Source organism: Rhineura floridana, chromosome 9 (genome assembly GCF_030035675.1).
Source record: "Rhineura floridana isolate rRhiFlo1 chromosome 9, rRhiFlo1.hap2, whole genome shotgun sequence".
Classification (NCBI taxonomy): Eukaryota; Metazoa; Chordata; class Lepidosauria; order Squamata; family Rhineuridae; genus Rhineura; species Rhineura floridana.
In genome coordinates this window covers 58680403-58702961 of record NC_084488.1, presented here as the reverse complement: position 1 = coordinate 58702961, position 22559 = coordinate 58680403, and the positions used below count along the sequence as shown (strand labels likewise).

At 40.7% G+C, this 22559-nt stretch overlaps 1 long non-coding RNA gene across 2 annotated transcripts in view; it reads left to right on the top strand.

The window, feature by feature from the left end:
* Positions 1-12842, top strand: part of LOC133364288 (uncharacterized) — a 32767-nt gene extending 19925 nt beyond the window's left edge. The window contains exons 2-4 of one of the 2 annotated variants that reach the window (XR_009757906.1): positions 5322-5415; positions 6695-6776; positions 12550-12842. This is a non-coding gene — a long non-coding RNA (uncharacterized LOC133364288). The remainder of the gene's footprint in view (positions 1-5321; positions 5416-6694; positions 6777-12549) is intronic. The other variant, XR_009757905.1, reaches the window with a different exon arrangement.
* Positions 12843-22559: the final 9717 nt, after the last annotated feature.

Below are 22559 nucleotides of genomic sequence, written 5' to 3'. Positions count from 1 at the left end.
ATCAGATGAGTGGGATTAAAGCTCTGTGCAAAAGCACCCTCTGAAGTAGCTCTCGCGTGTGAGTTTCTTTAAAGAGACTTTCAGAAAGGCTTTAAGACAGCTCTGGTCTTAAAGCCTTTTGCAAGTCCCCCCCCCTTGAAACCCTCTTAAAACCTTGATCTCAGAAACTTAAAAGGGAAGTGCAGGGAGACTTTTTCTCTCTCCCTTCCCCTATAAACCCCCAATATCAGAGACTTAAAAGGGAAGCACAAGGGATTTTGACAGGTGGGTGGCCCCACCCACCAGCCAATCATGTGATATCATAATGATATCATGCAATTGACAGATGGTAGGCCCCACCCACCTGTAAAATTTGTCCCACTAGGCAGATCATTAGATGTTTCAGAATATTCTGACTTTTCTGCCAGCCTTATATTGTAAAAATAACTGATTCCAGCAGTTATTAAACTGTCTGCCAAAAAACCCACAGCTGCATAATTTTTAAGGAACTTTATTTATTGTAGATTAAGGTTCCAAATGTGGGGAGGGGACTTGCAAAAGGCTGTAAGACCAGAGCTGTCTTAAAGCCTTTCCGAAAGTCTCTTTGAAGAAGCTCACGCATGAGAGCTACTTCAGAGGGTGCTTTTGCACAGGGCTTTAATCCCACTCATCTGCAGGGATTAAATCCTGTTGATTTGGCAGGGCTACACAATTTTATTCCCTACTGGGAACAGGATCATGCAGCCAATGCAGGATTAAATTATGTCCTCCTGCCCATCAGGTGATGTCACTACTGATGTCAGCTGATGGGCAAGTGAGTATGGTTTAGGGAAAATGGCCTCGTGGGCCAAATTGGACTCCCTAGGGGCTATGATTGGACCCCTTGGGGGACAGAGACAGGACATTCTGCTCTAAAATATGCCAGCTTTAAACTGAAAGATAACCGTCACTGCAAAAATACGGAGCTCTATGTGTCAAGAATGCCTGATTTGAAAGGTTAAAAACTATAATGGTTTTGAGGCAAGGAATTGCGGAGGGAAACATTTTGCCTGAAGTGGGGCCTCTGAGAGGCCATGAGATTGGAGTTCTCACAGCTGAAGCTAGTTAATTAGGCTACAAGCAAGAGCACCTGCTTATCAGACTGGTACTTCAAGGCCAATTGGCCTGGGAAGGTTGGTGAGTGCGTAAATGTTAGGCACGCAAAACTCCAGAAGGTTTCATCATCAAAAAGCCCCCTGATTGGCTAATTAATTCCTGGCTGTTGCTGGGCATTTTCTCATAAGAATAGGATTCAGACCATAGCCTTTGTTCCCCAATGTTCCTTATGGTTCTCCAGTGGTTTCTGGTGTCACCTGTGTTGGGGTTCCATAGTACATCAGCTATCCAGGCTTTGCATCTCTGGGGAGATGTGGAACCATGGGGTGGTTGGCTGTTTATCTCTATTGTAAGTATAGACTAGGCTAGACAATTTTGTTATTTTTGTTTATGACTGTAACTCTCTCTGTATTTTATCTGGCCCTCAGGGGTGTGGGTTTTAAGGAATCATTTTACTGCCATATCTTTGTGCACTTATATTTTTATTCTAGTAAAGCTACTTCTTATTTACTAGTGTGTGTTCACAGCAGGGGAGATTTGGCTCTGAGTCCCGCACCTTGGCCATTTAACTAGAGACTACTGGATATTTGGGTATTTTGCCTAAAGTCTCCAGGACAAGGAGTGTGCCTTTGCCTCTTGTCTTTGGAATCCTTGGCAGGTCTTTTTCTGGCACTTTGGGTTTCCCCTTGTTCCAGAGTGGGTGACCAGAATTAAGGGGTGGTAGAAGTCTATCTACCTTGCAAGGTTGTTGTTGGTTTACTCAGCCTTGATAAGGGATGCACAGGTTATGCCTGGCCAGGATCAATTGCCCTGGGTTTGGGAATTGAGTCCTGGGACTGAACTGGCAGCAGTTCATGACAATATGGATGGCCACCAACTTTTCAAACGCAAACTACAGAATAATGACTTTACAAAAGTGAGATCTTACTTAGAAGTTGATCTCCTTTTTAGACATATTTTAGTAGACCCTGCATCAGTCTGATAGCCCACTGAGATCAATAAATTATCTAAGAAGAAACATTTTATTTTATTTATTATTTGATTTATATCCTGCCCTTCCTCCCAGCAGGAGCCCAGGGTGGCAAACAGACATGCTAAGAACACTTTAAAATATCATAAAAAGACCTTAAAATACATTAAAACAAAACAACATTAAAAACATTTTTAAAAAGGTTTAAAAATATTTTTTTTTTAAAAAAAGGTTTAAAAAATATTATTAAAGAAAACATATTAAAAGCAATTCTAACACAGACGCAGACCGGGATGCCACTCAGTCCAGTATGCTTGGCAATGCTTTGTTGCAGACCCAGTGGAAACAGATAAAAGAATGTAGCACTTGTACAGACAAATGTTAACCTGGCAAAATATGAAACAATATTTGAGGGGTGCGTTCTAAAATGAGTAAGAAAGCCAGTAACTGCAGATCAGACCAACACAACAGATGTTTCTTTCATCTTCCCATTAAGAGATTTGGAAGCACCATCCATAGTATAAAGCTTTCTCTTTTACTCTAAATAAAGAACAAAGAGAGAAAGACCTCAATGGATGACTGAAGAAACTATTAAAATGGTTAAAGAGAGAAGCAAAGCAAAAGCAAAAGGAGACAGAAACACAGTTAGAACCCCAAATGCAACAATACAGAGACTAGTACGTAGGGACAAAGAGAACTATTACAATGGTTATTGTATAGAAATAGAAGAGGACAACAAAAAGGGTAGAACAAGAGCCCTATTCCAAAAGATAAGAGAAATGAAAAGGAAATTTAAACCAAGAGTAGGGATGTTGAATAATAAACAGAGGAACACACTGATTGACCTAGGAAGATGGAAGCATTACACTGAAGAATTCTATAAAAGAGATGCTAGGATGACAGATTCATTCACGGAGGAACTGTATGATAAAGAACCAGAAATTTTAGAATGTGAGGTGAAAGCTGCTCTTAAAATTCTTGGAAGAAACAAATCACCAGGAATAGATGGCATACCAATAGAGTTGCTACAAGCAACTGAGACTGAATCTGTCCAAATTTTGATAAAAATTTGTCAACAAATATGGAAAACTAAACAATGGCCCACAGACTGGAAGCGTTCAACATACATCCCAATTCCAAAGAAGAGGGATCCCAGAGAATGCAGTATTTATCGAACTATTGCCTTAATATCCCATGCAAGCAAAGAAATGCTCAAGATCCTACAACAAACCATATATGGAATGAGAAATGCCAGATGTCCAAGCTGGATTTAGAAAGAGAAGAGTCATCAGAGATCATATCGCAAACATACCTTAGATAATTGAATGGACCAAGGAATTTCAGAATGAAATCACCCTGTGCTTTATAGATTACAGCAAAGCCTTTGATTGTGTAAGTCATGAAAAACTATGGAATGCTTTAAAAGTAATGGGGGTGCCACATCATCTAATTGTCCTGATGCGCAACCTATATTCTGGACAAGAGGCTACTGTAAGGACAGAATATGGAGAAACTGATTGGTTACCAATCGGAAAGGGTGTGAGACAGGGATGCATTTTATCACCCTACTTGTTTAATATATGCACAGAACCTATAGTACAGAAAGCAGGATTGGACCAAGATGAAGGAGGTATGAAAATTGGAGGGAGAAATATCAATAATTTAAGATATGCAGACAATACCATACTACTAACAGAAACCAGTAATGATTTGAAACGAATGCTGTTGAAAGTTAAAGACGAAAGCACAAAAGCAAGACTATAGCTGAACGTCAAGAAGACTAAAGTAGTGACAACAGAAGATTTATGTAACTTTAAGGTTCAAACCTAGGACATTGAACTTGTCAAGGATTATACCTTGGCACAGTCATTAACCAAAATGGAGACAATAGTCAGGAAATCAGAAGAAGGCTAGGACTGGGGAGGGCAGCTATGAGAGAACCAAAAAGGTCCTCAAAAGCAATGATGTATCACTGAACACCAAAGTCAGGATCATTCAGAACATGGTATTCCCAATCTCTATGTATGGATGTGAAAATTGAACAGTGAAAAAGGCAGATAAGAGAAAAATCAACTCATTTGAAATCTGATGTTGGAGTAGAGCTTTGCGCATACCATGGACCACGAAAAAGACAAATAATTGGGTGTTAGAACAAATTAAACCAGAACTATCACTAGAAGCTAAAATGATGAAACTGAGGTTATCAAAATTTGGACACATCATGAGAAAACATGATTCACTAGAAAAGACAATAATGCTGAGAAAAACAGAAGGGAATAGAAAAAGAGGAAGGCCAAACAAGAGATGGATTGATTCCATAAAGGAAGCCACAGAACTTACAAGATCTGAACAGGGTGGCTCATGACAGATGCTATTGGAGGTCACTGATTTATAGGGTCGCCATAAATCGTAATCAACTTGAAGGCACATAATAAAAAAACTCAAGTAAGTGCTAATTTCATATTTCACATTTATATAGTAACTATATACTGTAGAGCTTTTAAAGCTGAAAGTGCTTCACATACATTATCTCAGTCATTGTAACAACCTTGTAAGGTAGGTAAATATTGTGATCCCAGTAGGGCAGAATGCGAGTGGAGTAGGTATGGGGGGAAAATATTTCTGTTTGCATTTTAATGGAAACCCACCAAATTCACACTTCCTGAGCCAATGTGCAAACTGTCAAACACTTCAAAATTTGTAGTGTAGTTTTTCCAACCAAATTATGCATACCAAAAAGGGCATATTGGAAGAAAGCATGCACAATAGTGCATAATGAAATTATGTACAAAAATGCACAATGTTTTATAACTGATGTGTTTGCTGCCTTGGACTCCTTTAGGAGGAAGGAGAGGATATAAATTTAATAAATAAATAATATGATGGAAAACTGCTTGTAAAAATGTGTGTGTAAGGTGAAATGGACTCAGAATGCATATGAATTCTCATGACTTTTTTTAAAAAAATTGCAAACTGATGTGAAAATGGGAAGAGCTGAATGCAAGATCAGAAAAATGAGAAACGGAGAGAAACCAAAATTGACAGATTGGTCCATCCATAAGGTGGGGCTGAGAAAGTCACCTGGTGAGTCCATGGCTGAGATGAAATTTGTACCAGGGAGCTCCTCTCTCAGATCTCATTCTCATAAAGTGCCATCCTACGCATGTCAATTCAGAAACAAGTTCCAATGAGCCCAGTGAGACTTCCTCTCAGGTAAATATATGTAATATTGCAGTCTTCGCAAATACAGTACATAATGATATTTTTATCTTTACAGAATATGTCCTGGGCTGAAGCATAGCCTAACACTTCTATTCTGAAAACACAGAATAGGGAAGATGGAGACTGGGAAGTGGGTTGGAAGTATGGAGGTAAATTTAACTCCTGGGTTTGGGTGAATAAGCATAGAAACATTCCCTGAACCTAATCACAATCTTGCCACATGTTCACCGTTTGTCTGAGCGACTCCAAATCAGGCTACATTGGCAAGTCTCCTATTGGGAAAGACTGCAATTGGTTTTGACAATGTGACTATCTCTAGCAAAACCACATTCTCAGAATCCAAACATCCCAGGGAAAAAAATAAAGAAACAAAGAGAGGTAGCACCCTCGTCCCTGGAGACTATTCCCTTTGGGTTCTCCCTTTTGGGGCCGGCCCGCCACTCAACAACAGTAGGTTTTCTCTAGCACCCAGGAGCACTGATTGAAACCAAGTGTTATTGGCTTGCCCCTGGGGCTGTTGCTGCTGAATTATGAACTGGATTTGGCTGCAGATGAAAAGTTACCTGCTCAGCCAGTAAAGGCTTCTAGGAGCCAAAGAGGGCAGATGGGAAAAAAATCCCCCCACTCCTCTCCCTCTCACCAGCAGAGAGCAACCCAGTTGGGTTGGATATTTCCTTGGACAAAGAGACAGAAGGGGATCCCACTGGTGGAAGGAAGGAGATATGTTTCTCCCTCCCCCTCCATCCCTCGCCACGTCCCACACTGTGCTGGATTCTTCAGTCCTCTGGAACAGTGCTGGGAAGTGATGCTAGGGGCTGCAGTGAGAGGAAGAAATCAGCAGTTCCCTCCCCTCTCCACAGGCAGAAGTGAAGTCTGGATTCAACCCATATAATATACATTGTGACCGTTGCACATATTATTTATTTGCCTGTATAGCTTCAATGATGTAATAGTCATACAAAACATTCCTCCTATTTTAATAGCTGAAATGCCCATAATGGGCATCGTGCACTCTCATTGTGAGATCATCATAAGATTTTGTGTTGCTGGCTCCAGCTTTCTGTCCTCAGGAGAACAACTAGGAGTAATTGCTTTCTCACTGAAATGAGTTAGGTTCATTCCTTGCTGAGTTATTTGTTCCCTTGCTGTTAAATCTTGGGAAGTAACCAGCAGTAGCCTCATGAGAACAGAAATAGCTAATTGGAAATAATGTACTGTACAACATGTACAGGAAATTCGTGAGACACATAATGGGATTTTAGTGTAAAAATAGGAAGTACTGTCTTGTTGCAAGCTGGGAATTTATCTTTTCTGAATAGTGGCCAAAAAAAAAGACAATCTTTACATTACCATCGCTACCAAAACCAATTAACACCCTGCCTTTTGTCCTGCCAGAGCAGAATCTAATGGAACATTATCTATTTTCAGATGCTTGTTTGGTTAAGAAAATGACCTCTACTATTCAGAAGTGGTAGAGCATGGGCTCATGCTCAGAATATCCAGCAACAATGTAAGTTCAATGAAAGAGACCCCTTTCTCCTTATCTTCAGAGCTGGCAGCCAATGTTTGCTGCTGTGTAGACTGAAGCTTTCTGTAAACAATGCATGTGCAGCAAAGGCTTTTACAGAAGAAGGAAAGGGCCCACATTCAGGACCGGCCCTATCATTAAGCAAACTGAGGCAATTGCCTCAGGTGGCAGATGTGTGGCAGTTTTGTGCCCCCAGGTCCACCACTTGACTCCACTGGCCTGGCCGGCCTATCCACTGCTCAGCCATGCTGTGAGGCCCTCTACCTCCTCCCTCCCTGCCTTGCTCTTAGAAGGGCCAAGGGGATCCTTCCTCAGAGCAAAGCATCTGTGATGGTTAGTTTGCATCAGTGGGTAAAAATGATGCCTAAAACTGGGAGGGGAAGTTTAAAGTTACTGCAGCTTTAAACCTTGCTGCCGCCCCCTAATTTTAAGCATCATTTTTAGCCACAACAAACCAGAACAGTGCCACAGGCACTCTCATAGCCATAGAGTTCTATGGGAACTATCACAGAACTTCCAGGTTTATTAGCTTCTGACTTTTATCTGACAATTTTTAACATGTGTCAATTTTTGTTGTTATTGGCTTTATTGTTTGGTTATGCTGTGAGTTGCCTCAGGCATTTTAATGGAAAAGCCATGGATTTAAATACTTTTAATAAATAAATAGATAGATAAATAAATAAAAACAGACAAAGTGAACTGCTGCAATCAAGGACATGGCTGAAAGGGATCGAAATCAGCTGCTTACTCCATATTCTGGGATTACATATTCTGGGCATGGGGCAGGTTTAGTAGGAGACCCTGCTGTCTTACCTCGGTCTAGTAGATAGCAGGGCAATCCAGAAAGAGAGAGCCTTAAGGCAAAGCTGAGCTCAAGCATGGTGAGGCAGTCCCAAAGTGGGCAATAGTCCAATAGCAGGATCATGAGGGAAAGCTGAGCAGATCAAACGTAAGCAGGATTCCAAGAGCAAGGTATTAGCAGGGTCAGTAGCACAGGATCAAGCAAGGTCAGCCACAAGAATAAGAAGTTGGATTGCACAGAGCTAAAACCTATGGGGTTCCAACAACTAACAGTCTTCATCTGAAGGTTTGTGTAGCCTGCACACCCAGATCCAGATGCAACTTATTAGGCCAGCCCACAAGATCCTCTGTTTCTGGAAATGCCTCTTACTCTGGACGAGCCTGTTTTTTCTGGGCCTTGAGGCATGCAATCCATTGATAGATGGAAGCTTGCATATGCATTTTCTGGCACCAATGTTCCATGGAGCTGAGAGCCACTTTGACCTTCCCTCTGATTCTGCAGGCAAAGGAGCTGCCACAGGTCTCTCCAGGTCCTCTGCTGCCTGATATGCTGAAGTGTCTGGGGTAGTACTGGAGTTAGGGGCCCCATTCAAACTTCAAGTCATTGGGGATTTCATTGGAGGAGGAGGAGTCATCCTGGGTTAGGCCTGGGTCGGGCACAAAACCTTCATTATGTGGGCCCTTCCACAACATACACTCCACCTGTCATAATGACAGCCATTTTGCTAGTTTTAAATAATGATAATATATGTACAAATTAAACCACTTGCTTCCCTTCACCTTAACTGTCACCCTCGAATGGATGTGGACTCACCCTTGCATGCCAGTCTCTGCTGCCAACATGTGGTGGTAGCATGAGGGCAGCATGCATGCACAAACCTTCAGTGGGTTTGTTTGGTAGGCAGGACTATTTAAATGAAGTTTTCCCTGTATATACATTAGAGATTCTTCCAATATGTGAATGCCTACAATGTCCTGCACCTTCTTTCTCCCATTATATCTACTCGCCTAAGCTCAGCTGTGCTCAGAGAGAGAGTTATATGTAATTCTTTGACAATGTCTCACATATGCAAACTTTAAATTACACATTCTTTGGTAGCCTTTGAGCATGAGCAAAGATGTGACTTAATTTCCTATTTTTCCAGTCTCATGAACGTTACAGTGTTTCTATTCATTAGCACTCACACACAAAAATCCCCTTTATAAAGTGCAGGAAGGAAACAATGATTGGTTGTGAACTAAGTTCATTCACCATGGAAACAGGATGAAGAAACAAATAATGATTTGAGATGGGACATTTTCCTGTGTCCCCCCCCACACATTTATATATTGTGCAAATTTATTTCAGTTCTGTCAACTATTGTGGATAATGGCTCAAATGTAGGGAAGTTAGCTATGCTTAAGTCCCATCTAAATTAATAGGACAATTTATGTCCTATTGATTTCAATGGGACTAAAGTGTAACTTTCTTGGGATTGGGGCCAATGTGTTCTTATTTTGTTTCATTTATAATATGATTCTTGTAATGACCATGATCATTGGAACTGTAAATATCTTCTAATATATATGCTCTAAATGTCATTACAGTGCAGTTTGCTTGGCCACAGACAGGTGGCGCTGCAAACTACAGCAAGAAGCAGAAGATGGGCAGCCCATTCAAGTCATGAAGGGAACGCCAGAAGAGGCAGCAGCAGCTTTTGCACCTGCCAATCTCAGGGCTCCTGGCCCCGGGATCCAGATCTGGAGACTGGCCAGTGCCATTACTGGCTGCCTTCCTACTTCCCAGCTGGCCTGGGACTCTGCTGTTTCTAGTGGCAGCATGAAGACTCAGGCCAGGAGGAGCAGCAAGGGGAGGAGGAAGACACCCAGAAGTGGTGGCCAGCTGGCCTGGTCATCTTCTGCCACTGATTACAATGAAAAGTCACCCTGGCATGAAGAGCAGTGAGAGGAAGAGGTAGGCGCTCAGAAGCAGTGGCCAGCCTGCCTGGTGATCTACTACCAGCAGCACCAATTAGGATGAAAAGGCAGCCTGGATAAGAGGGGGCAGCAGTAGAGGATCCCTGGGCCAGCTGGCCATTGCTTCTTGCCTCCTTCCCACACTCTTTATCCTGCTTGGCTGTGGCAGCGACAGCATGAGGTAGAAAGGGGAAAGTCTAAGAGGTTAGTATGGGGAGGGAGTGGGAGTTGGTGGGGTCTGAGGAGGGTGGGGAGTAGGGGTTTGGCAAGGGGTGAGAATCAGTGTGGTTGGCAAGTGAAGTGAGCAGAAGCACAGCCCCTAGTTGGTACATATTCATATTAGCAATTCACTTGGCATGAGGTAAGTTGCATCAGTGTTTTTTATTATAGCTATATTTCTTACTAACCCGTATTATGTCCTAGGTTCAGCTAGTGCAGCCTTGCCCAGCCTGGTGCCCTCCACTTCTTTGGGACTTCAGCTCCTATCAGCCCCAGCCAGCATGACCAATCGTTAAGGATGATGGGATGAAGTATAGTCCAAATACCTGGAGGGCACCAGGTTGGAGAAGGCTGCACTAGTGTGTCATCAAAAGCATATTGCATCCAATCAGCTTCTATACATGGAATGGAGGGAGTGCCATTTGGCCCTTTGTCTCAGGTAGCAAAATGTCTCAGGCTGGCCCTGATTCCATACACAGTTCAGGCATCCTTGCTTGGAACAAATTTATTCAAAACCACATTTTGCTGCTATGGCAGTCTCATTAAAAAATAATAGGTTAGGAAGTGGAACCCATACAGAATGCTACACTCTGCAGCCAAATGGACAAAAAAAAGTGGTGGTAGTGGTGAGACAAAAATCATCCAAAAATCTGACTCTATGAAATATGAATGGATTATCAATAGTATCTTTCCCAGAAGATACAATACTGCCTATGATTTCTTGCAACTAAGCCCAGCCTATAGAAGGCATAAATGCTGGCCAAGATTTATTTATTTATTTATTTGTTGAATTTCTATACCGCCCGACTAGCATAGCTCTCTGGGCGGTGTACAACAGAGGAATATAAATATACACAATAAAATCCAATAATTCGGTGCAAGGAACATGTATGTAGGCATCCACAAATCTAAAATCAGTTAAACATATTTAAAAGACTAAAATAGACTAAAATGCCTGAGAAAAGAGGAAGGTTTTAACTTGGCGCCGAAAAGATAACAACGTCGGGGCCAAGCGCACCTCATCGGGAGACTATTGCACAGTTTGGGGGCCACCACTGAGAAGGTCCTAGTTCTTGTTATTTCTACCCCCCTAAGCCCTTAGGAAATAATGTGACAAACAAGTGAATAAAAAAGGGCTGAATTTCAGAATATGCTCTAGAACGTTCTAAAATAAATGTCTATTGCTTCTGAAAGATTGGCCTGCTCATAGCATACTGTTGTTGCAACACGCATATATAAGGGAAAATAGAGAGTAGTCTGAAATGGCTGCCACACAGCTGTGGAATTCTATCCTTTGAAGACTTGTAAAGGCACAAATCTGGACATTTCTTGGAAGCAGTGTAAAACTTAACAAATAAACTTATTTTTTATGGCATAAGCTGAGACAATAAAGGGCAGTGTTTCAAAACAATTAAGCTTTAGATCTTTAATAGTATCTAATTAGATCTAAAATCTAATTATTATTTTTCTGGGAAAATACCCTCTGTGTGTGTGTGTTTCAGTGATTTTTTGATGCTGTGTAAGTTTGAGTGAATACTTTTAAGGAGGTTAAGATAAAACTTACAAGTTAGCATAATGTGCTCCCATTGCAAATTAGGCACATGTCTGAAGCCCACAAATAACTATTTGCCATCATGGAGATCAGCGGAAGGTTGGGGCAACCTTTATAAAGGTCTAACTCATTACCTTTGGGGAAGGGCCATAGCTCAGTGGTAGAGCATCTGCCTTGCATGCAGAAGGTCCCAGGTTCAATCCCTGGCATCTCCAGTCAGAGTAGACAGTATAGCGCTAGATGGACTGATGGACTGATTCAGGTTCCTATGTACCACCTTGACCCAATATCCTTCATTCCCTCTGGTGCCTCATTCCATGCCTGAGTGTCAGAGACAAACTCCCCTCCCCTCATACAATCCTCAGGGAGCAACATTGCACATAGAAAAGTAACAGACCAGAGAGAAAACTAAGCTGGAACCCTTTTCCCTATTATCTAGGTTTCTATGAGCAGGGAGTTTTAACATGTGGTATCTTTCACAACTTGAATGCACCACATGTAGCTCAGAACTAGTTGGTCAGAATCAAATATCACATTTTAAACTGCCACTTTCATGTTTTGGTAGGTTTTTAAAAAACAAATAGAGAAATAATTGGCATGTTTCATTATCTAGTATCTATTTTGGAAAGTTGCTTGGTTGCTATGCATAATGGTTCCTGAGATCAAGGAGCAGATGTTCTTTAGGGCGGGAAAGGACAGTCTCCAACACCTCTCTTGCTCACCTCCTGGTAGACCTTGCCTGCCCATATCAAAGATACCAGCAGCAAAAACCAGCTAGAGAGGAAGAGTATCGCTGAACACTGGGCAGCTGAACTTTCTGGCCCATAGGTATAAAAATCAGGACACTGCCACCCTATTCACCAAGAAGCAAACTCCTGCAGCTGCTCTTTGGTTTGTGTCCCATGTGGTATGATATGCTTCCTGGAAGATAAGCAACCTCCCAGTGACCCTAGGTCTCTTAGAAGAAATGTTTTTCTTCTTATCTGTATGACTTAGTAGGACAGAGAAGAGTTGTGTGGTGGTGTCGGCAATGATTTGCTGAAACTCTTAAAATATAGATGAGCATTGGTGCAGGGATCATGGTTTCTGAGTAATACTGGGTTCTGAGAAATACTGGGGGGGTCTTCTCTTACCAAGAAAGTAAAGAATGGGAAGAAGTTCATTTGGTCTAATATGTTTCTGAACCAATATAGTAACTACCGTTCTTTGCTGTTCAAATTATTTCAGAACACAAGGAGAAGTATTAGTAAGTTCACCAAAGATGCTTGAAAGATCTATTTGCAACGACTTCCGGGAAGGGTGACTTAGCCTGTGCCTGCTTTTGAGACGGGCTCCTGCCTCAAAAGAAGCTTATTCAGATATATCAGTCAGTTTTTTCTTTTTTTTTTGACTGATTAAACTTCTCCCGGGTAGGGAGAAACGAAGAGATTAACCTCAAAGCCTATTTTTGTTGGGACGACCAGATCTCATTAATTTATGGGACGAGGTCCAGCCGACGAAGGTGGGACGGATTTTTAACAGCAAGCTCTATCTGTTAAAGCGAACGTTCATCTTATCTTCTAAGAGAGAACGCACTAACAGGCAAGCACCCTTCTTTCTATATTTTTCTTTTACTTGACTTAAATTGTTGCTGTTTAAAAGAGATTTGCCAGATTGATCGGTTTTTGACATCTCACTGGGGAGCCGTAACTTCTCTCTGCTACGCACTAATTAATAGCTTATCTCTGTTTTTGTTGCAAAAAGCTGTCCTGGATTTGCATTCTAAAGATATACACAGAAGAGGGATTTCTATTCCAGATTTTTATTTTGAAAAGTATTATACTGTTTTGAGACTGCTCTCTTTTTGGTCTATTTTATTTTGACGAGTCTGTTTCTTGACGATTGCCATTAATTGTTTCGATCCTGGGAACTGCATTTTGTTTACTTAACTATTGGAGAGATAAGGCTGTCTGCTCTGTTTATACTGTGATGTCACCAAGTTTGGAGTATTAACCCAATTGTTGCTGAAATAAGAAGTGGTTTTCCTATATTTTTCTTTTAAAATGGCAATTAAGAAAGTGGCTGAGAATCTGGAAATAACTATGTTTCAGAAAATAATGGATGAGATTGAGATAACGAAAATTGAATTGAGTAAAATGAAGCAGGAGATTAAAGATATAAGGGTCCCTGTGAGAGAGGTGACCCTGGAAGGGGTCCCTGTGAGAGAGGAGACCCCGGAGATTGGAACAGGGGTCCCTGTGAGAGAGGAGACCCTGGAGACTGGAATAGGGGTCCCTGTGAGAGAGGAGATCCCGGAGATTGGAACAAACGTGGAACAGGAACAAGATTTGGAGTCTATGGACTTTAGAAATAAAATCTATTGTTTGGAACTCAATGTTATCTCTGAAGAAATTAATGAAGATTCTAGAGATAAAGTTATCAATGGCATGGATTATCTTCTGGACTGGAATGATGTGATGGAGCCCAATATAGAGAAAATCTATGGAATTAACTGCAGCCATGTGACAATGGAAAAACTTTTAAGAGATGACCCAGTGTATTTTGAAAAAAAGAACAGAGATATGATTTTACAGCAGTATTTCAGCAACCTATTCAGAAAGGATGGCAAGAAAATATTTGGGATAGAGGTAATTCCCATCAGACTCTTACTATATGACTATGGCTTTGACAGCAAGATTATTATGGAATACTGATAATGGAAGATTGGATATTGAAATTACTGGACTTAACAAGACTACTGAAGATGGAAGATGGAAAATGGAACTAATAGAGATAATAGAACAATGGCTACTGAAATTACTGAACCTAACAGATTCTGATGTGATAGATTAATTGAAATGTTTATTTTGACTATGGTTATGACAATAAGATTATCATAATTAGTAATGAGATGGATTAATCGATATGCTTATCTGGAAAAAAAAATTGATAGATATATTTCTTAAAGAATTGAAACCTCTCTTTGACTTTTTGTGGAAAGAATAAAGTAATGTTTATGAGATTTGATGATTAAGTAAGATAACTACTGGAGGAAAGTGATTTTATAATATGACTTAAGAGACAGGATTGTTATATATTATAGACTTATAACTGATTTGATCTTTGACAAATGGGAAGTCAATATTTTACTCTTTATTTTTTATTTTTGTTTTTTTTTTTTCTTTTTTTTTCTTTTTGTTTAACTATTTTTGATTTTGTTTTTTGTCTTTGAATGTTTTATGATTTTGTTTTGTATGTTTTATGAAAATCTGAATAAAAATTATTGAAAAAAAAAAAAGAAAGATCTATTTGCAACATAGGATTTCGCGTTCAAGTTTGAATATAGACAAGTTGTTTATCGAGCATTCATGATGTTATGTTTACACACAACTTGTGCAGAAGTTAAGCAAAGTTGCCTGTTTATTGAGCAATCACCGTCTGCACAGAGGTTATACAACAATTTGAATTAGTGGTTGTTATCCCGCACTGTCAGTGAAATTTTCCTTCACTTTCCTTTACTTTTCTTATTGGACTTTTTGCTGCTAGAAAAGTGATGGAAGAGCACTAGATTTACAGGTGTTGCTAATCTTTTTGGGCTAGTGGGCACCTTTGAAAATGACTACCTAGAGAAGAGGCATAATGGCTGCCTTGGGCCACATTCACACTGTCCATTTATTCCACTATTTAACTTTAAACAGTCTTGGTTTCCCCCAAAGAATCCTGGGAAGTGTAGTTTGTGAAGGGTGTTGAAAGTTGCTAGGAGATCCCTATTCTCCTCAGAGAGCTACAATTCCCCAAGTGGTTTAACAGTGAGTTCTCCTTACCAGAGAATTCTGGGAATTGCAGGTCTGTAAGGGGAATATGACTTTCCTAACAACTCTCAACACGCTTCACAAACTACACTTCCCAGGATTCTTTGGAGAAAACCATGACTGTTTAAAGTGTAATAATAGTGGAATAAATGGACAGTGTGAATGTGGCCTTAGGACATGGCATAACACAAAATATCTGCCACATTTAAAAATGCAAAAAGAGACAGGACCACAAAATGGTGTGGGCATGCCCCAAATCAGCTTCCTATCAATGGGAACAAAGACACCTACATCCAGTGCTGGGGGGGGGTAAAAAAATTAGGTGCCAATATTCGCATCTTGATAAAAGTGCTTTGTATGCTGGCACACAATGGTTGCCATGGGCAGCAAACAAAGGTGAGAAGAAAAAAGTGGAAAGCATCCAATGAAAAGAAACGGAAAAAAAGGGGTGCAACCCCAGAATGCTATAGATGGAATTTAAGGAAATCTTTATTGTGTATTCTTTGTCAAATGCCCAACGCGTTTCAGCCCACAGGGGCTTTCATCAGGGGATTATGATACTCAAAACTCTATATGCGCCAAAGAGGTAAACTTTCAATACTGCATCAGTCAAACAAATTTTATAATCATATATAAGATTTATTTATTTATAAAATTTGTTTGACTGATGGAGTATTGAAAGTTTACCTCTTTGGCGCATATAGAGTTTTGAGTATCATAATCCCCTGATGAAAGCTCCTGTGGGCTGAAACGCATTGGGCATTTGACAAAGAATACACAATAAAGATTTCCTTAAATTCCATCTACAGCATTCTGGGGTTGCACCCCTTTTTCTCAGCAAACAAAGGTGCCAGTACTCTGTACTGCTGAGTACCATCATGCAAAAAAAACCCCTGCCTACATCAGCTATTGCTTCACTAATTCACAGAGAGAAGCTCTTTGCACCTCTCCTCTGTTCAGAACAGAAGAAAGAGTGGGTGTCCAGTCCTGGCATCTAATTAAAAGTGAGAATGTTTAAGGGTGTGTGTTCAGTGTAGAAGAGGACGAGTCAGGTCAAACAGGGACAGAACAGGAAGAACAAGCAGTCTTACACACACTATAGTTTTTTGGGGGGGGACTATTTTCTGAGACCTTTCATGGGCGCCATAGGAGGTACTGGTGGGCACATTGGCACACACAGGTACTGCGCTGGTGACTCGTGTGCTAGAAACTGCAAGGTTATAGCTAAATTTGTGTAAACAAGCAGCCCACCTGGAGGCACCAATGTATATTCTCAAAATAAAACAAAGAAGAGTACTCTGCTTGTAAGGGGCTTTAAACTCCCTTCTTTGCCCTTGTTTGGCACTTATTATTATTTATTACATTTGTATACCGCCCCATAGCCGAAGCTCTCTGGGCAGTTTACAACAATTAAAAACATTAAAAACAAATATACCATACATTTAAAAACACTAAAAAAAAACAATTTAAAAAATACATCAGCACTTTGGCCCACATGAACTGCCTTCATCATCTTAGTTGGTGCTTGTGTATCTGACTTTAAGCACAGTGCTCAGTTACTGCTGAGTACATTTAATGGGTCAAATATTCTTGAACTCGAGCAATAATTTCCAAATACTAAAAAAAATATTTTTTTTGTTACGAGTAATGTCATATGAGCAAGCATTTCCACAAAAGAACAATTGGAGTTGCATGTCCTTATGAAATCTCCAAATATATCGATAATGTCCATATGGCAAAGCAGGGATGCTGAACTAATGGCCCTCACAATGTTCTTGGACTCTACCTCCCATCAGTCCAAGCCAACATGAGCAACAGCCAGGGATAATGGGAACTATAGATCAGTAACATCTGGAGGATCACAGATTCTCTGTCCCTGTTACAGGGAGTAAAAAGGAGAGGTAGGACCGAGATGTGTTCCTGATAGACAATTTGGACCTTGCTTTCCTTGATGTGATTTCATTATACAACAATGCTGTGAAATGATGTGTGGAGAGATCTGAATCCAACCAAAACCAGTAGTTTGGAGAAGTGATTTTTTTTATTTTGTATACTGTTTTTCAAAATATTTTTAAACCTTTGTGGGAAATACCTTGTCATTTCATGACATTTCATTATTTTTAAATAGCTTGTTTATAAATAAATTAAGACGTATTTCTTGTGGATTGCAGTGATTGTATTCCTTATTTCCTCTGATTGAATTTGCTAGAAATCCAAGTCCAAGATTTACTTTTAGGTCCCTGATATTTTTAGTGTTATGGGTTTGTGCTTCCTTTTGCAGAAAACAGGAAATTCATCATCTTTTTCTTTCTTTTTTTATTCCTGAAGTGTTGTGTCTTTTTTCTGCTATTTAGGGTCCGAGAGGGCCTAAGGCCTAAGAGGCTTGCTCTATTTTTCAACATTCCCAGATTAAGAAGGCTTCAGCTAGAAACCAGCTCTCACCATCTGTCAGACAGTTCTCACACTTCATACAATTGCCTTTAACACTGGCGTACTTTCTTCTGTGTTTGTTAGGAATTGCTGCCAAATCTGGATATGTTTCACATGAGGCGTCAAAGAATATAACTGATCAGGCATGCTTGTATTGCTTAGATAGCCTTCAAGGAATGCCAGATTCATTCCTGATGGGAAAATATCATTCCTCAGATGATGCTAATACAACACAATTGCAGCACAAAAGTCCCACAAGGAAAAGCAGGAGAAGGGGGACCACTGGTCTTGCTTTGCATGCAGAAGTTCATAGGTTCATAGAGATGGCATCTCTACTTAAAAGGATCAGGAGGGAGGGGATGTAAAGGACCCCCTAGTTAGGAGCCACTGCTAATCAGAGTATTCAGTACTGAGTTAGATGGACAAAGTACAAGGCAGATTCCTTAAACACCTTGTGAATGAGAGAACAATTTTGTGGACTATCAGTTATCCTATGGCAAAGCAGCTGATGCCTGTTACATCCAACAAGGGAAGAATCTCAATAATTCACAGTAGTTACATGGAAGGGGAAGGCTTCCTATCCATCACTACCCTCACCTCCAGACTATGGCTCCCTCCAGTTGGTTATTCTGGGGACTGTCTCCATATAGATGGGCCCCATAGCAATTGCAGCAGCAACAATCCTGCTCATCAAGTCCATAAATCTTCCTTCCTGTCTGTCCAGCAGAGGGTAGCCAGCATGGTGCCGTTCAGATGTTGCTGAACTCGAGTCACATCATCCCTGACCATTGGTTGTGCAGCTGGGGCTGATGGAAGCTAGAGTCCAACAACGTGTGGAGAGCACACACCACATTGGCTAACCCTGGTCCAGTGGAATATTTATGAATCTCCTGAAACAACTTTATTGTATCTTCTTTCATGCATTTTATTTAAAAGCATCAATAAACCTCTTTTAATATTTTAAAAACCCCTCAGCAATGTACAGTATAAAAAACAAATAGCATCATTAAAACAAAATAAAATGGAAAACCAATAAAACCCCATAAAAGCATATAAAACAAACAAAACAGGGATTCAGGGGATTCAGACACATAAAACAGGATCCAATCATATAAGATGGGAAATTGGGCAAAAATATGTCTTTAGTAGACATCTGAACTAACTGATGGTTGCGGCTTCACGTGTGGCAGAGGGGAGGCCTTTCCATAATGTAGGGCCAATTGCATAAAATGCCCATGTTGGGGTCAATATCTTATAGCACTCTGGAGCATGCAGTGCCACAAGCAGAATTTCCCCAGACGATCTAACTTATCCTACATGTCTATATAGGGGCAGCAGGCAGTCTTTCAGGTAACCTGGTCTTATACTTCAAGTTAGTCTGTACATTTATAGGACAAGTGGCCTGCTGCACATTCTAACTGGCTAAAAATACTGCAGACATTTCCTCTGTTCAAGCAATTGAAAGCTATGCAATTATAAGCCAGTGGAAGGAATAAGGGTTGCATGTTGTTGTTAAGATTGGTAGAGATTAAAAGGCAAACCTTTATCTGAGCATATGAACCTGAACACTACATAACACGCCAAACCACTGGACATCAGAAAAAGGGAAGGCATGACGGCAAAGAGAGGTTGGGGAGGTGGGACTGATGGGTGGGGAGGAAATAAGGGATTGTACAGTTTTATTGTAATAATGTGAAAACTCTAATAAATTATACATAAAAAAGATTGGGAGGGGGTTTGGACAAGAGGAGGTTAATGGGACCATTAGTGCTGCTGAAGGCTCCCTTAATCGTCCTGGCAAAGTTGGCAAGTGTGCCATTTGTTAAGGAAACAACAGGTGATGTGCCGCCCAGAGAAGTGAGATGAGTGGAACAATATTCACTTGTGACACCTCTGATGAGTTCTTTACAAGGGCAAATAACATTCTCATGCCATGTGAAGTCTTTAGTCTTTTATTTAGCTTATAGATAAATATGTTCCCTCGATGGGCACTAATGATTAGATGAGAAGGGGGGGTTCAACAAAAATTTTGTTTGTTGCTGATGGTTACTAGCCTTAGGGATCTGCGACATCACCAGCCGTTGGAGCTCAGATCAGTGTGTGCACTCAGAAAGACTTGAACTAAAGCTGGCCAAGAAAACAGAAAATAGGATTGCTAATACATTGTCTTTGGAAGGGACTGAAGCTGCTCTCAAGACCAGCTCCATCTCAGAGCTTGCCCACTCCTCATAATCAACTCATATATTTGTAAATGGTTATAATTAAAATGCCAGGAATCCCCAACACCCATTTTCAGACTCCCTGGAGCTTATTTCACAGGGAAATTTGAAAGCTTAAAAAAATAGGTATTTGTGTACATTTCTGACATAACATTTCTTTTAGACATTAAAGTTCTGTGGCCTGCCCCACTCCCTTATGTGATCAATACTCCTTCATTTTTTTAAAAAACAACAACTTACAAATCATAAGTTGGCACTCTGAACTGACAATCTAGAAAAGCATTATTTGACTGTAAATTCATCCCAAAGCCAGATTCTGGAATGATAACTCTGTCCATACTTATGAATGCAAACACATTTTCTGTTCACACAGATATAAAAAAGGAAGATGTTGGCACATTGTGGAGAGTAACAGCTGCCTTCATCTTGTCATATTTCCTTTTTCTGTAAAAAGAAAAGAAAAAGACACCCTCTCTTGTTCCATGCTGAAATACCAGCAGCTGTTCTATAAAGTAGAACTAAAGATCTGTTGGCAGACAGGATTTGTTCCTTTCAAGAAAGTCTACAATTTAGAGCAGCTTTAATATATATATTTCTGTGGAAGGAAATTCCTTTTTTTTAAATAGGTTATATAGATATATAATATGTGCTTATATCTGACTTGAAACACACCATGCAGTAAACCCAAAGGGTGACCTGTTTTACTAAATTACTTATGGCTTCCATCTATTTGAAATGTGTATCTTCTCAACAATGTTTCATTTCTGCAAATTATTTTTCATGCCCCTCTTGTGACTTCTGGTGTACTGGTAGCATTGTTGTTTGACTATCTTCCATCATTGGTCATGCTGACTGAGACTGATGGCGGAAGGCTACAGGTTAGCAAACCCTGATTTAGAAGATAGTTTGGGCAGAAGCATCTCTGAGTGCTAAGAAACTGGACTTCTCTACCTTCCCCAGCTGTTTCAGTGAGAATAAGGCAGAGCTTGGAAAAGTTACTTTTTTGAACTACAACTCCCATCAGCCCAATCCAGGGGCCATGCTGGCTGGGGCTGATGGGAGTTGCAGTTCAAAAAAGTAACTTTTCCAAGCTCTGGAATAAGGGAGCAATCCAAACCCAAGATCTGCCAGGATGAGTGGTGTTTGGAATGGGTGATAAACATGGCTCAGCCAGGGTTATGCCAGCTTAAGTCTCATATCTTGGCTCAGCTGGAGATACACTGGCGTAAGTCCTCCACCCTGCCATAGCTGGCTGAGCTGAGGTTGGGGAAAGTTCCAGAAAAGGAGGGATTCTGGGAAAGTAGCAACAGCGTGGCAGGCTGGATGGGAGCTACCCCCATTCCAAGTTCAGGCCAGCTCAATCAAGTGACCTAGCAACCCACTGGAAATTATACTGGCAAAAAGGGTAGTGTAAGTCAAAATTTATTTTAAAGACTTGTTTTCCTTCTGCTAGGCTCAGACCAGCCAGCAATAGCTCCACTTCTGAACTGAGTTTGGAATAGTTCTCCCCTCACAGAGCTACAAATCTCAGAGTGGTTTAACAATCAATCTCTCTTTCCAGGGAATTTTGGGAACTGAGAGGAGGGAAATAGGGGTCTTCTAACAACTCGCAGCACCCTTAACAAACTACAGTTCTCAGTATTCTTTGGGGGAAGCCATGACTGTTTAACATGGTATGATTCATACTGCTTTCAGTAGTGCAGATGGGGCCTTAAAAATAGCACCTTACCCTTTTCTAAAATAATCACCAACATGCTAAAAGGGAGAAACTAATCTCTTAAATGCATGCCTACATAATTAAACTCCATAAGAAAAAGTGGACCAGTTGATCCTATGAGTGATTCCCCTGTTGGTAGAGTCATTCATGTGTAACCATTACCATGCACAGGACCAGGCATTTTGACAAGTGGTAAGAAAATGTGCCCACACGTACTGAAACCTTGTATGTGTCGGTAAGTGCTTATGACAGGCCACCACATACAGCCACTCAAGCAGCCACCCCAGGCCCAGATGACTGTGTAAAGAATCCCTAACTACAGTAAAGATAGCACTAACATCACTGGCTTTTAGGGTTGCCAGATTCAGGGCCTGATCCTGATCCTGTATCTTTAGGAGAAGAGAAGGTCAGCCATGTGCCGGTGTTCTTGCAACACTGTAATGGGAAAAACCACAAGGTGGAATTCTCCCTTCTCCCAATACAGGATCAGTCTCAGGCCCTGAACCTGGCAACCCTACTGACATTCAGAGATGATTTTTGATCATACACACATGGCATTGTTACAGTCTGGTCAAGATCTGTTTTTATAAAATGGTGCAGGTTCAGATTTAGTAAGGAAAGAGGAAACCACAGCACCGTTTTAAAAGCACAGGGCACTTGGCTGTTAATGGAAAGTAGACACAAGAGGCTTGCGTTTGAAAAGGCTTCAGCTAACTGGACTGTTTAGTTACACAGCTGCTCGTAGCAGATGTTATCCTTTCTGTTGGGAAAAATCATTCTTCATTGATCCTGGTGGCTGGCCAGTTGTGGGGAAATAAAGAAGGCCCTAGTGAATCTTAAGAGCCAAACTGGTATATTCTTGGACTTTTTAATGTCAGAAAACTAACATGTTTTTCTAGTGAAAAACTAGCATATTGGAGAAATGTTCTGTCCTAGTCTTCTCCAGACACATTAGCATTCTATGTCCAAGGACCTTTTCTTATTCAGAGAAGCATTTAAACATGTGACCTCATAGGAGAGAAGGCATCATTTTCCATTTTGCCCTATGTTCATTGCAACACTGTTTCCATTCCACTGCAA